Consider the following 14,584-nt stretch of genomic DNA (forward strand, 5'->3'; position numbering starts at 1 on the left):
TGGATTGGATTGGACCCAAACATAACACTTTGCATTCAGGACAAAAAGTTAATTGCTTTGCCACATTTCTTTGCAGTATTACTTGAGTGCCTTGTTGCAAATAGGATGCAAGTTTTGTGAATATTTTTATTCTATACAGGCTTCCTTCTTTTCACTCTGTCAATTAGGTTAGTATTATGGAGTAACTACAATGTTGATCCATCTTCAGTTATCTCCTATTACAGCCGTTAAACTCTGTAACTGTTTTAATGTCACCATTGGCCTCATGGTGAAATCCCAACTGAGTTAGGAAGGACACCTGTATCTTTGTGGTGACTGGGTGTATTGATACACCATCCAAAGTGTAATTACCATGCTCAAAGGAATATTCAATGTCTGCTTTTAGTTTTTTACCCATCTCCCAATAGGTGCCCTTCTTTGCGAGGCATTGGAAAACCTCCTTGGTATTTGTGATTGAATCTGTGTTTGAAATTCACTGCTCGAATGAGGGACCTTGTGTGTGTGGGGCACAGAGATGAGGTAGTCGTTTAAAAATCAAGGTAAACACTATTATTGCACACAGAGTGAGTACATGCAATGTATTATTATGTGACTTGTTAAGCACATATTCCTCCATAACAAAGGAGTTGAATACTGACTCAAGACATTTAATCTTTTCATTTTTTATTAATTTGTAATGTCGAAAAACATAATTCCACTTTGACATTATTTGACAGTATTGTGTCTAGGCCAGTGACCAAAATATCTCAATGTAATCCATTTAAAATTCAGGCTGTAAGAACACAACAAAATGTGGAAAAGGTCAAGGGGTGAGAATACTTTCTGAAGACACTGTATAGTTTACTTAAGTTATTTAAATCTCAACAGCAAACAATGAATCATCAACAGGAAACAGTGCATTCAGATACATACAGTGCATTCGGAAAGTATTCAGACCCCTTGACTTTTTCCACATTTTGTTACATTACAGACTTATTCTAAAATAGATTAAATAGTTTTTTCCCTCACGAATCTACACACAATACGCCATAATGACAAAGCAAAAACACGTTTTTAGAATTTTTTTGCAAGTTTATAAAAATAAATAAATGAAATGTCACATTTACATAACTATTCAGACCCTTTACTCAACACTTTGTGAAGCACCTTTGGCAGCTATTACAGCCTCGAGTCTTCTTGGGTATGACGCTACAAGCTTGGCACACCTGTATTCAGGGAGTGTCTCCCATTCTTCTCTGCAGATCCTCTCAAGCTCTGTCAGGTTGGATGGGGAGCATCGCTGCACAGCTATTTTCAGGTCTCTCCAGAGATGTTCGATTGGGTTCAAGTCCGGGCTCTGGCTGGGCCACTCAAGGACATTCAGAGACTTGTTCCGAAGCCACTCCTGCATTGTCTTGGCTGTGTGCTTAGGGTCATTGTCCCGTTGGAAGGTGAAACTTCACCCCAGTCTGAGGGACTGAGCGCTCTGGAGCAGGTTTTCATCAAGGATCTCTCTGTACTTTGCTCCGTTCATCTTTCCCTCGATCCTGCCTAGTCTCCCAGTTCCTGCCGCTGAAAAACATCCCCACAGCATGCCACCACCATGCTTCACCATAGGGATGGTGCCAGGTTTCTTCCAGACGTGACGCTTGACATTCAGACCAAAGAGTTCAATCTTGGTTTCATCAGACCAGAGAATCTTGTTTCTCATGGTCTGAGAGTCTTTAGGTGCCTTTTGGCAAACTCCAAGTGGGCTGTCATGTGCCTTTTACTGAGGAGTGGCTTCCGTCTGGCCACTCTACCATAAAGGCCTGATTGGTGGAGTGCTGCAGAGATGGTTATCCTTCTGGAAGGTTCTCCCATCTACACAGAGGAACTCTGGAGGTCCGTCAGAGTGACCATCGGTTCTTAGTAAACTCCCTGACTGTCACGACTTCCGCCGAAGTTGGTGCCTCTCCTTGTTCGGGCGGCGTTCGGCAGTCGTCATCACCGGCTTTCTAGCTGCCAACGATCTACGTTTCTTTGTCCATTTGTTTTGTCTTGATTGTACACACCTGGTTCCCATTACATTATATTATTTCCCTATTTAACCCTCTGGTTCCCACATGGTTTTGTGCGTGTTTGTTATTTGTTTTGTGTCTAAGACTTATGTGAGCTGGTGTGTTTTCCCTGCGTGGAAATCAGTGTTGTTTCTTTTTTGAGTAAAGTACGTTGTTTACTCAGTTCTGTGTCCTGCGCCTGACTCCGTCCTACCGCTGCACATGGACACTTGACAGAAACACGCACCACACATGGAGTCAGCAGGTGCATCCAGTCCTCCGATACCAGTGGAGGAGCGCGTCCAGCAGCACGCAACGATGCTCCAGAATCTTGGCACAGCCATCGATCGCGTGTTGCAGACCATGGAGCGATAGGAGAGAGGGGGTTTTCCCACAACCCACAACTTCAGATCAACCCACACCGATGTCCACCCCTCCGTCACCTGGACCCAGTGGGATTCGGCTCTCGCTCCCGAGGGCATATGATGGGACGGCTGCCGGGTGCCAGGGGTTCCTTCTCCAGATGGAGCTCTACCTGGCGACCATCCACCCGGCTCCCTCGAGATACGAGAGCGTGTCCGCCCTCATCTCCTGTCTGTCGGGGAGAGCGCTTGAGTGGGCCAACGCTGAATGGGGAGGAATAGACGCAGCGTTGGTTCGCTATGAAGATTTCACCCGCCGCTTCCGGGCGGTCTTCGATCATCCACCTGAGGGGAGAGCGGCGGGGGAACGTTTGTTCCACCTCAGACAGGGGAAGAGGAGTGCACAGGACTTCGCACTGGACTTCAGGACCTTGGCTGCCAGTGCGGGATGGAATGAGAGGGCCCTGATCGACCATTACCGGTGTAGTCTACGTGAGGACGTTCGTCGGGAGCTGGCATGCAGGGACACCACCCTTACCCTCGACCAGCTGGTGGATTTATCTATACGGCTGGATGACCTGTTGGCCACCCGCGGACATCCGGGTCAGGGTCCGTTCATTCCATCCCCCAGCACCTCCGACCCTACCCCTATGGAGCTCGGAGATGCTGCTCTAAGGGTGACCGGAGGGGGGGCCGTTTCCTGCACCAACTGTGGCCGCAGAGGGCACACTGCTGGTCGGTGCTGGGGAGGTTCCCCAGGGAGTCGAGACAGCAGGCAGGGCACTGGTGGTTCATCCCAGGTGAGTAGGCACCCGACTCACCAGAGCTCCCTGTTGCGCACGTGTGTATGCATAGAATTTCCTGAGTTTTCCCCGCCTTCCCAGCATAAGGCGCTAGTAGATTCAGGCGCAGCTGGGAACTTTATTGACAGTTCATTTGCACATAGATTAGGGATCCCTATTGTTCCTGTTGATGTGCCCTTCCCTGTACATGCCTTAGATAGTCGTCCTTTAGGGTCGGGCCTGATTAGGGAGGTCACAGCTCCACTATGGATGAAAATGCAGGAGGGTCATGAGGAGAGAATTAGTCTCTTCCTGATCGATTCTCCTGCGTTTCCTGTGGTGTTGGGGCTTCCCTGGTTGGCCTCTCATGACCCCACTATTTCGTGGCAACAGAGGGCTCTCAAGGGATGGTCACGTCAGTTCTCAGGGAGGTGTATAGGTATTTCCATAGGTGCAACTACTGTGGAGAGTCCAAACCAGGTCTCCACTATGCACATTCCCCCGAATATGCCAATTTGTCTCTCGCCTTCTGTAAAAAGAAGGCGACTCAACTACCACCCCATCGACAGGGGGATTGTGCGATAAGTCTCCAGGTAGGCGCAGCACTTCCCAGGAGTCACGTGTATCCTCTGTCTCAGGAGGAGACGTCGGCTATGGAAACATATGTCTCGGAATCTCTGGGACAGGGATACATTCGGCCTTCCACTTCACCTGCCTCCTCAAGTTTCTTTTTTGTGAAGAAGAAGGATGGAGGTTTACGCCTGTGCATTGACTATCGAGGTCTAAATCAGATCACTGTGAAGTACAGATACCCACTGCCTCTCATAGCCAGTGTGACAGAGTCATTGCACGAGGCGCGCTTCTTCACCAAATTGGATCTCAGGAGCGCTTACAACCTGGTGCGTATCCGGGAGGGGGATGAGTGGAAGACGGCATTTAGTACCACCTCTGGGCACTATGAGTACCTTGTCATGCCGTACGGGTTGATGAATGCTCCATCACTCTTCCAATCCTTTGTAGACGAGATTTTCAGGGACCTGCACGGGCAGGGTGTAGTGGTGTATATAGATGACATTCTAATATACTCCGCTACACCTGCCGAGCATGTGTCCCTGGTGCACAAGGTGCTTGGTCGACTGTTGGAGCATGACCTGTACGTCAAGGCTGAGAAATGTCTGTTCTTCCAACAGTCCGTCTCCTTCCTAGGGTACTGCCTGTCGGCGTCAGGGGTGGAGATGGAGAATGACCGCATTTCAGCCGTGCGTAATTGGCCGACTCCAACCACGGTAAAGGAGGTGCAGCGGTTCTTAGGATTTGCCAACTACTACCGGAGGTTTATCCGGGGCTTTGGTCAGGTAGCGGCTCCCATTACCTCCTTGCTGAAGGGGGGACCGGTGCGACTGCAGTGGTCAGCTGGGGTGGACATGGCTTTTGGTCACCTGAAGGCTCTGTTTACCTCGGCTCCCGTGCTGGCTCATCCTGATCCCTCCTTGGCATTCATAGTAGAGGTGGATGCGTCCGAGGCTGGGATAGGAGCTGTGCTGTCTCAGCGCTCAGGTACGCCACCAAAGCTCCGCCCCTGTGCTTTCTTTTCGAAGAAGCTCAGCCCGGCGGAGCGAAACTATGATGTGGGGGACCGGGAGCTGTTAGCTGTTGTCAGGGCTCTGAAGGCGTGGAGGCATTGGCTTGAGGGGGCTAAACACCCTTTCCTCATTTGGACTGACCACCGCAATCTGGAGTACATCCGGGCGGCGAGGAGACTGAACCCTCGCCAGGCAAGGTGGGCCATGTTTTTCACCCGTTTTGTTTTCACCCTATCCTACAGACCAGGTTCCCAGAACGCTAAGGCAGACGCACTGTCCCGGATGTATGACACAGAGGAGCGGTCCACGGATCCCACTCCCATGCCTTCTTGCCTGGTGGCACCGGTGGTATGGGAGGTTGACGCGGACATCGAGTGGGCGTTACGTACGGAGCCCACCCCCACCCAGTGTCCAGCTGGGTGTCTGTACATTCCGTCTGATGTCCGCGATTGATTGATCTGTTGGGCCCACACGTCACCCTCCTCTGGTCATCCTGGCATCGGTCGGAAAGTGCGCAGTCTTAGTGGGAAGTACTGGTGGCCCACTTTAGCTAAGGACATGAGGGTTTATGTTTCCTCCTGCTCGGTGTGCACCCAGTGCAAGGCACCTAGACACCTGCCCAGAGGGAAATTACAACCCCTACCCGTTCCACAACGGCCGTGGTCACACCTATTGGTGGACTTCGTGATGGATCTTCCTCCGTCACAAGGTAACACCATGATCCTGGTCGTTGTGGATAGGTCCTGCCGTCTCCTTCCTTTGCCCGGTCTCCCTACGGCCCTACAGACTGCGGAGGCCCTGTTTACCCACTTCTTCTGGCACTACGGGGTGCCTGAGGATATAGTGTCTGATCGGGGTCCCCAGTTCACATCGAGGGTCTGGAGGGCGTTCATGGAACGTCTGGGGGTCTCGGTCAGCCTGACCTCAGGTTTTCACCCCGAGAGTAATGGGCAGGTGGAGAGAGTTAACCAGGATATGGGTATGTTTCTGCGGTCCTATTGCCAGGCCCGGCCGGGGGAGTGGGCGGCTTTCATCCCCTGGGCAGAGATGGCCCAAAACTCCCTCCGCCACTCCTCCACTAACATGTCTCCGTTTCAGTGTGTACTAGGTTATCAGCCAGTCCTGGCACCGTGGAATCATAGCCAGATCGAGGCACCTGCAGTGGATGAATGGTTTCGGCGCTTGGAGGAGACATGGGACGCTGCCCATGTGCGCCTGCATCGGGCCATCAGGCGACAAAAGGCGAGTGCCGACCGCCACCTCAGTGAGGCCCCGGTGTATGCACCTGGGGACCGGGTCTGGCTCACGACCCGAAACCTGCCCCTTCGCCTGCCCTGCCGGAAGCTGGGTCCGCGGTTTGTGGGGCCATTTAAAGTCCTAAGGAGACTGAACAAGGTATGCTATAGGTTACAGCTCCCCCCTGATTACCGTATTAACCCCTCGTTCCATGTGTCTCTCCTCAGGCCGGTGGTGGCAGGTCCGCTCCAGCAGTCTGAGGTGCGGGAGGTTCCTCCGCCCCCTCTGGACACTGAGGGGGTCCCGGCGTATACTGTACGAGCCATCGTGGACTCAAGGCGTCGTGCGAGGGGCCTTCAGTACCTCGTGGAGTGGGAGGAGTACGGTCCGGAGGAGAGATGCTGGGTGCCGGTGGAGGACATCCTGGACCCCTCCTTACTGCAGATTATTTCACCGTCTCCACCCGGATCGTCCTGCGCCTCGTCCTCCGGGCCTTCCCCGAGGCCGGTGTCGGCGCGCTGCTGGAGCAGCGCGTCAAGGGGGGGGTACTGTCATGACTTCCGCCTCTCCTTGTTCGGGCGGCGTTCGGCGGTCGTCGTCACCGGCTTTCTAGCTGCCACCGATCTACGTTTCTTTGTCCATTTGTTTTGTCTTGATTGTACACACCTGGTTCTCATTACATTATATTATTTCCCTATTTAACCCTCTGGTTCCCACATGGTTTTGTGCGTGTTTGTTATTTGTTTTGTGTCTAAGATTTATGTGAGCTGGTTTGTTTTCCCTGCGTGGAAATCAGTGTTGTTTATTTTTCGAGTATAGTACGTTGTTTACTCAGTTCTGTGTCCTGCGCCTGACTCCGTCCTACCGCTGCACATGGACACTTGACACTGACCAAGGCCCTTCTCCCCCGATTGCTCAGTTGGGCCGGGCGGCAGCTCTAGAACGAGTCTTGGTGGTTCCAAACTTCTTCCATTTAAGAATAATGGAGGCCACTGTGTTCTTGGGGACCTTCAACCTTTTTGGTTCCCTTCCCCAGATCTGTGCCTCGACACAATCCTGTCTCGGAGCTCTATGGACAATTCCTTCGACCTCATGGCTTGGTTTTTGCTCTGACACCTGTCTATACACCTTATATAGACAGGTGTGTGCCTTTCCAAATCATGTCCAATCAATTGAATTTACCACAGGTGGACTCCAATCAAGTTGTAGAAACACCTCAAGGATGATCAATGGAAACAGGATGCACCTGAGCTCAATTTCGAGTCTCATAGCAAAGGGTCTGAATACTTATGTAAATAAATTAGCCACAATTTCTAAAAACTATTTTTCGCTTTGTCATTATGGGGTATTGTGTGTAGATTGATGAGGATTATATTTTTTTTATCAATTTTAGAATAAGGCTGTAATGTAACAAAATGTGGAAAAAGTCAAGGGGTTTGAATACTTGCCATTTTCAGAAAATTGCTTCTTACTTAATATGATTCAATTTGCTGCAATGAAGAAGAAAAACGTTTTGAGATCAACAAAATCCTGGATCTTTGGCACAGCGGTATCACTGACCATAGGGACATACATCCAACATATGGCCACTGATACGCCATTATAGCAAGGCAAAGGAAAGATGTGTGCCATAAAAGGCACAGGCATCTCAATCACTCTGAGCATGATATCTATCCAGTCCTCATCATTATGGCTCTTTGTCTTTATCAATACTCATTTCCCCTCTCTCTGCACCAGGCAGTACAGGAGCCTCCTATCCCCGCACACAGCCAGCCCAGTCCCAGGGAGTCCAGGCAAAGGAGGAAATCAATAGCAAAAATATTGCTGCAGGCTCACACATTTTTATCTGGTTTTGAATGAGTCAGCTTTAATTTTGCTTTGCTCTCAATTTGCTTTTGGGATGGCTTTGGCTGCACACTGTACTGTGAGGAAGCCTTCATGAGGCTTTTCCTATAAAATAATCTCTAAAACCCAAAAGTATATTTTACTTGTGAGTGTCCCAAACTGATGAACTAGAAGAGGAACACATCACAGGCCAGGGGTGTATAAGCATTTTGCTGCACCTGTGATAACATCTGTAAATCTGTGTACGCAACCAATAAACTTTGATTTAATTTAATTATAGAGGTACATCAATCACAAAGGTCCATCAATCACAAACAGCTCAGTCAACGGTAGATTATCTATTGTGGACAGATTTTAATGAATGAGCTGAAATCTATCTATGGAAGGATTTACGAGCAAGCAGAGCTAATGTAAGACAATGTGAGTAAGGGGCCGGTATAAAGAGATCCTCAATGTTGCTGAAAGAAGGGGGCTTCCTGCTCCTGTGAAGTAACAGGAGCAGGAAGCTGGCCTTGTTCTCTGCTCTGCCAACCAGGCCTCCCTCCACCACACTCCCACATCCACATCATTAGAGCAGTGGAATGAATGGGGCAGTGATTTGATTAAATCACCCAAGGTCGGTTAAAGATGGCTGCCCTTCGTTCACCCGTTTCTGCACTAGTTGTTTGGGAATTTGTTTCTCTTTTTTGGAGCAGAGACAAAAAGGTCTAGACAGAGAAAAGACCAGTGCCTTGCTGGGGAGAAAGGGAAGGGTCTAATCTAATTTGGTTGGAGCAGGATGTGTGTGTGTGTGTGTGTGTGTGTGTGTGTGTGTGTGTGTGTGTGTGTGTGTGTGTGTGTGTGTGTGTGTGTGTGTGTGTGTGTGTGTGTGTGTGTGTGTGCTCGGCTGTGCTGCGCAGTGTGAGGATACTGTGGGAATGGTGCTGGAGGACTGTGGCTCTGAATGGAACCTCCAGAGCCAGAAGCAGTGGGGAGTCTCCCCAGACGCACTGATTCCAGGCCAGTCACTCAAAGAGGGATTAGAAAAGAGAAGGCCTTCCTGATTAGCAATTCACACTCAAGTGCCCCCACAAAGACTCTGGGTCATATTTCCATCAATTCTTGTCTCCAATGGGAGCCTTTAGTTGTTTACTCTCTTTTTAACCATTTTCCTCCTCATTCGTTGCTCCATCTAAACTGGAATGTCCGTTAAACGCTCTGTGTTCAGAGAAACCTTGTTAAATAGCAAACCAAGTCTAGCACCACAGATTCCCATCGGATCTAAAATGACTTTCCCAACAAAAATGTGTTTTGCAAGCAGTTGACTGTAACTGTTTTGGTTCAGTGCTCAGTCTGGAGCTGGTGAGCAGACTCAGAGGGGACGCCTTCTCCTCCTCCTCTTCTTATGGCTGTTAAACGACGACCACTTGAAAGGAGGATGAAGTAAGAACAAACTTCTAAACTAATATTGCCCTTTTCAAAAGGAGCCTCAGACATTATTGGATCTGATGCATAACAAACATAATGAATTACAACACTGTGTTTATTGCAGGACTGTCAGCGGGTGGGTGAGACTTTCCCCGGTTGTGTGGACGCATCCGTCATCATCATCATCTCCCTACTACTCCACACTATAAACACTAGCAGTGAGGTGCCTTTAATCTAGTGGTGTAAAGTACTTCAGTCAAAATACTTTGAAGTATCACTTAAGTAGTTTTTTTTAAGCATCTGTACTTTACATTGCTTTTTATATTTTTGTCTACTTTTACTTTTACTTCATTACATTCCTAAAGAGAATAATGTATTTTTTACTCCATATATTTTCCCTGACACCCAAAAGTACTTGTTACATTTTAATGCTTATAGCAGGACAGGAAAATGGTTCAATTCACACACTTATCAAGAGAACATCCCTGGTCATCACTATTGCCTCTGGTCTGGTGGACTCACTAAACACAAATGCTTCGTTTGTAAATTATGTCTGAGTTTTGTTGTGTGCCCCTGGCTATCCGTAAATTTAAAAAACAAGAAAATGGTGCATTCTGGTTTGCTTAATATAAGGAATTCTTGAAATTATTTATACTTTAAATTTTGATACTTAAGTATATTTTAGCGATTACAATTACTTTTGATACTTAAGTATATTTAAAACCAAATACTTTTAGATTTTTACTCAAGTAGTATTCTACTGGGTGACTTTCACTTTTACTTTAGTCATTTTCTGTTAAGGTATCTTTACTTTTACTCAAGTATGACAATTGATTCCTTTTCCACCACCTCTTTAATCATCACAGTGGATACATACCACCAGTGGGTTGGTTTTCCACTATGGGCTGTTCGACTCGCTGTATTCATGACACCGCTGCACCAGTAGACTAGATTATGAGATGAAGCAGACTTTCATGGAGCTGAGTGAAGCGGAATAGTGGAAAAATTAGCCCTCATTAATAAGTCATTTTTATTGAACTATTAAAACCATATGTGCAAAGAATACTGGGGGCTTTGATGTTTTGCAGGGCTTTTAAATAATTAATTGTCGGATTCATATGCATTTCCTCAAAACGTCTGACCCTTTACTAAAACTGATGCTCTTATTAAAGTGCTTGTATTTCAAATGGGAAAGAAATAGTTTTTTGGGGGGGGGGATTATTCTTGCAGACATTTATGGAATATTCTTAGTAAACTGGGCTAGGGTTTCTCACTCATTGTTCTACCATCTAAAGTATATTCCTCTACATTTTCTGTTGTCATTCATTCATTCATTTCTTTGACATTACACACTCTGGGTCGGACAGAAGCAATATCTTACCACCTTTTTGGAATAAACTTTTTTTGAAATAAGTTAATTATTACACAAAGTAATAACGGCCATTTCGATTACAAACACCTGAGCCTTATTGGTAAAATATCCCCTGTACTAACTAACAACATACAGTGGGGTCAGAAATGATTGACACCCTTGATAAAGATGAGCAAAAATGACAGTATAAAATAAATAATTCAAATACTGAGCTTTATTGTATGCTAAAAGAAATTGGGAAATTATATTATTTTATACTTTATTTTTTTCAAGAGATTTTTTTTAACAAGTAAAGAATCATTCTCAAAAAGGTTAGAGTCAAAATTATTGACACCCCAGCTTTCAATACTACTCAATACCTCATCTTGCTAGGATAACGGCACTGAGCCTTTTTATAGCATTTTATGAGTTGGAGAACACATTGGGAGGGATCTTAGACCATTCCTCCAGATCCTGCCAGATCCTTGATATGTGCTCATGGACTGCCCTCTTCAATTCAAACCACAGGTTTTCAATGGGTTTCAAGTATGCAGACTGAGATGGCCATTGTAAAATGTTGATTTTGTGGCCAATAAACAATTTATTTGTGGGTTTTGATGTGTGCTTGTGGTTGTTGTCTTGCTGGAAGATCCACTTGTGGCTAAGTTTTAGGCTCCTGGCAGAGGCAACCAGGTTTTTGGCTCAAATATCCTGGTACTGGGTAAAGTTCATGATGCCATTGACCTTAACAACAACTCCAGGGCAAGTGGAAGCAAAATAGCCCCATAACATCAAAGATCCACCACCATCTTTTACATTAGGTATGGGGTGCTTTTCTGCTACTCCATTCTAATTTTGACTCCAAACCCTGGTGTGCATGGCCAAAGAGCTCTATTTTCATGTCATCCAACAAATGTAAACGCCTGGAGTTTGCTAAACAGCATTGGCACTTGGATTGGAAACTTTGCTTTGGCCATGCACATCAGTGGTGGGTTTGGCGTCGAAATGAGAATGCATGAGCAGAAAATAACCCCATACCTACTGTAAAATATGGTGGTGGATCTTTGATGAACCTGGTTACCTCTGCCAGAAGGCTGAAACTTGGCCGCAAGTGGATCTTCAAGCAAGACTACAACCGCAAGCACACATCAAAATCCACAAAGAAAAGGTTAATTGGCCTCAAAATCCAAATTTTGTAATGACCATCTCAGTCTCGACACTTGAAACGCATTGAAAACCTGTGGTTTTGAATTGAAGAGGGCAGTCCATAAGTGCAGACAAAGGATATCAAAGATCTGGAAGGATTATGTATGATGGAATGGTCTAAGATCCCTCCAAATGTGTTCTCCAACTCATAAAAGAAAAATGCTCAGTGCCGTTATACTCGTCATGGTAGGTATTGAAAGGTATTAAAAACAGTGGTGTCAATTATTTTGACCCCAAACTTTTTGAGAAAAATAAATCTCTTTATCTGAGCAATTGTATTAGTATAAAATAATAAAATTTCCCAAAAGATTTGCATACAATATAGCTCAGTATTTTTATTATTTATTTTATACAGTAATTTTTGCTAATCTTTATCAGGGTGTCAATAATTTCAGACCCCACTGTATATAATTGGAGCAGAATGAACTAAAATCGAATGGTAAATAAATGCATGTGATTGTGAGGGAGAACAGGAGCCCTGAACAATGCGCAGGGAATCTTGATAAATAGTCTCACCTCCAACAGAGTGTTGTTTCTTCTTATTGTGGGCCATGAATGAGGAGAGGAGGCCCTTGGTTAAGAAGATTATACCCCGACCCCACCCGTTCGTTTAATCAACATGCCCTTTCAGCTCTGCCAACAATACAAAACATGTCTAAAACGTCCCCCTCTCGCTCCCATGGCATACCTCTCTTATGTTGTAACAGACTGGGCTACAACTTAACCACAAGGAATTAAGGCAGATATTTTGCTTTATATGGTTTGGTTCGATTTGTGCCATCATATTCAGTGCTCATCTTCCTATTTGAGACTTCATTAACAAAAAACATTAACTTCAATTATTTATAAAATAGCTAATAAGTTTTCCGTTCATTTAAATTTATCAAAATTCCCACAAGGACCCAAGGAGCTTTCTTTTTTCACCATGTGCTTCTTTCATCCATGGTTAAATATGTAAATAAAATGTCTAAAGTCATTCTTCAAAGGGGAACAAAAGGAAAAAGGGAGCTGAGGGAAAAGACAGCCAGAAAATTCCTCCAATTCTCCATAACATTAGCCAGAGGGGGGCCAGCTTCTAGCCAGAGCCTAGCAGCAGGGGTGCCAGCTCGCGCCATAGAATCACACATCTTAAATCCCACACACAAAAAAATAAAATATATTTTCAGCTCCAGCCATCAAAGGGCCCCTTTCACTTGATTAGTTACAGAATTATCTCACATTTGCTGATTTCTCAGAGATGGAACTGCAATGCACTGTTTGCTTTATAGAGTTGTTGTGGTTGGAAAGATTGAGTTAAAGTTGATTGTGTGTGTGTGTGTGTGTGTGTGTGTGTGTGTGTGTGTGTGTGTGTGTGTGTGTGTGTGTGTGTGTGTGTGTGTGTGTGTGTGTGTGTTTGTGTATGTGTCTGTGCGTGTGTCTGTGTGTGAGTGTGTGTGTGTGTGTGTGTGTGTGTGTGTGTGTCTGTGTGTCTGTGTGTGTGTGTGTGTGTGTGTGTGTGTGTGTGTGTGTGTGTGTGTGTGTGTGTGTGTGTGTGTGTGTGTGTGTGTGTGTGTGTGTGTGTGTGTGTGTGTGTGTGTGTGTGTGTGTGTTTGTGTATGTGTCTGTGCGTGTGTCTGTGTGTGAGTGTGTGTGTGTGTGTGTGTGTGTGTGTGTGTGTGTCTGTGTGTCTGTGTGTGTGTGTGTGTGTGTGTGTGTGTGTGTGTGTGTGTGTGTGTGTGTGTGTGTGTGTGTGTGTGTGTGTGTGTGTGTGTGTGTGTGTGTGTGTGTGTGTGTGTGTGTGTGTGTGTGTGTGTGTGTGTGTGTGTGTGTGTGTGTGTATACTGGGGCGGGGGTGAATATATGAAAAGGAGGAGGGGGAAGTAAACAGAAAAAAATACAGAAAACAGACAGTAGTAGCTAGATACAGATGATATAGATTGAACACTGATTTCTCCATTTTGCTTCTCATTTTCAAAGACATATCATCATGACCAGCAAAACAATCATGAGAAGAAGGAAGAGAGCAAGAACAAAGAATTACAACAAACCAGTAGACTGTGTATTCTTATTTGGCTATGTGACAATGTTATCTTGTATGTTTCAATAAACAAGCCCAGATGGATAATAAGGGTGGATGTCTGCTTTAAAAATATGTCCGGCTGTGTTTCCTGAACCCAGATGATCAGTAAATAGAGAACACAATTGTTTTGGCCCTGTGAATGCAATGCAATGCTATCTCTCCACATTAAAGTTGTCATCTTTTTAGACTATTAAGCATCGGTTACACAGTAAAAGTCCTTCTGAATGGGAGCGACTGATCAGGCATGTCAGCTGTTGTCCTTGTAGGAGTTATTGTGACTGAGGAGGTATTCAATCAAAGTATTATAGATTCACATGTGTTAAGAAGAGGAGGAAGTGTCCAGATCTGAGACACAGGCAAATGTAGTAACTGTAGTTAGACGAGTAGAAACAGCTAACCTGCAGGTGGCACATAAGAAAGAGGGTATTATGTGTCCATAATGAAGTGTATTCATAACCTGTATTTATGTTCCTGCTCCGTCCAGACATTGTGCACCAACAGCTGAAATGCCACCTGTGAGATATGCAGTGCTAAACCATTTAGGCACGCTGGTGCCATGTTTCTCATCTTGCCCGAACACATTTCTGAAATAAAGCACTGTTTACTTGTGATCTGGATTTCACCCTAGGTGGAAACCATGGGCAGATGAGGGTATAAATCTCCAAACTAAAGACTTTCACAAGGTAATGTGAGTTGAGCTGTGAGGGATCTGGTGTCACAGACACTCTGGAGGGG

General features: G+C 45.9%; 1 long non-coding RNA gene across 1 annotated transcript; it reads left to right on the forward strand.

The window, feature by feature from the left end:
• Positions 1-8,902: 8,902 nt before the first annotated feature.
• LOC121584152 lies at positions 8,903-13,829 on the forward strand. Its single transcript, XR_006003665.1, has 3 exons — positions 8,903-9,248; positions 9,358-9,451; positions 13,747-13,829. It is a non-coding gene; the product is annotated as an uncharacterized LOC121584152 (long non-coding RNA).
• The last annotated feature ends 755 nt before the right edge of the window (positions 13,830-14,584 follow it).

This window comes from Coregonus clupeaformis, chromosome 16, assembly GCF_020615455.1.
Source record: "Coregonus clupeaformis isolate EN_2021a chromosome 16, ASM2061545v1, whole genome shotgun sequence".
In the NCBI taxonomy this organism is placed as follows: domain Eukaryota; kingdom Metazoa; phylum Chordata; class Actinopteri; order Salmoniformes; family Salmonidae; genus Coregonus; species Coregonus clupeaformis.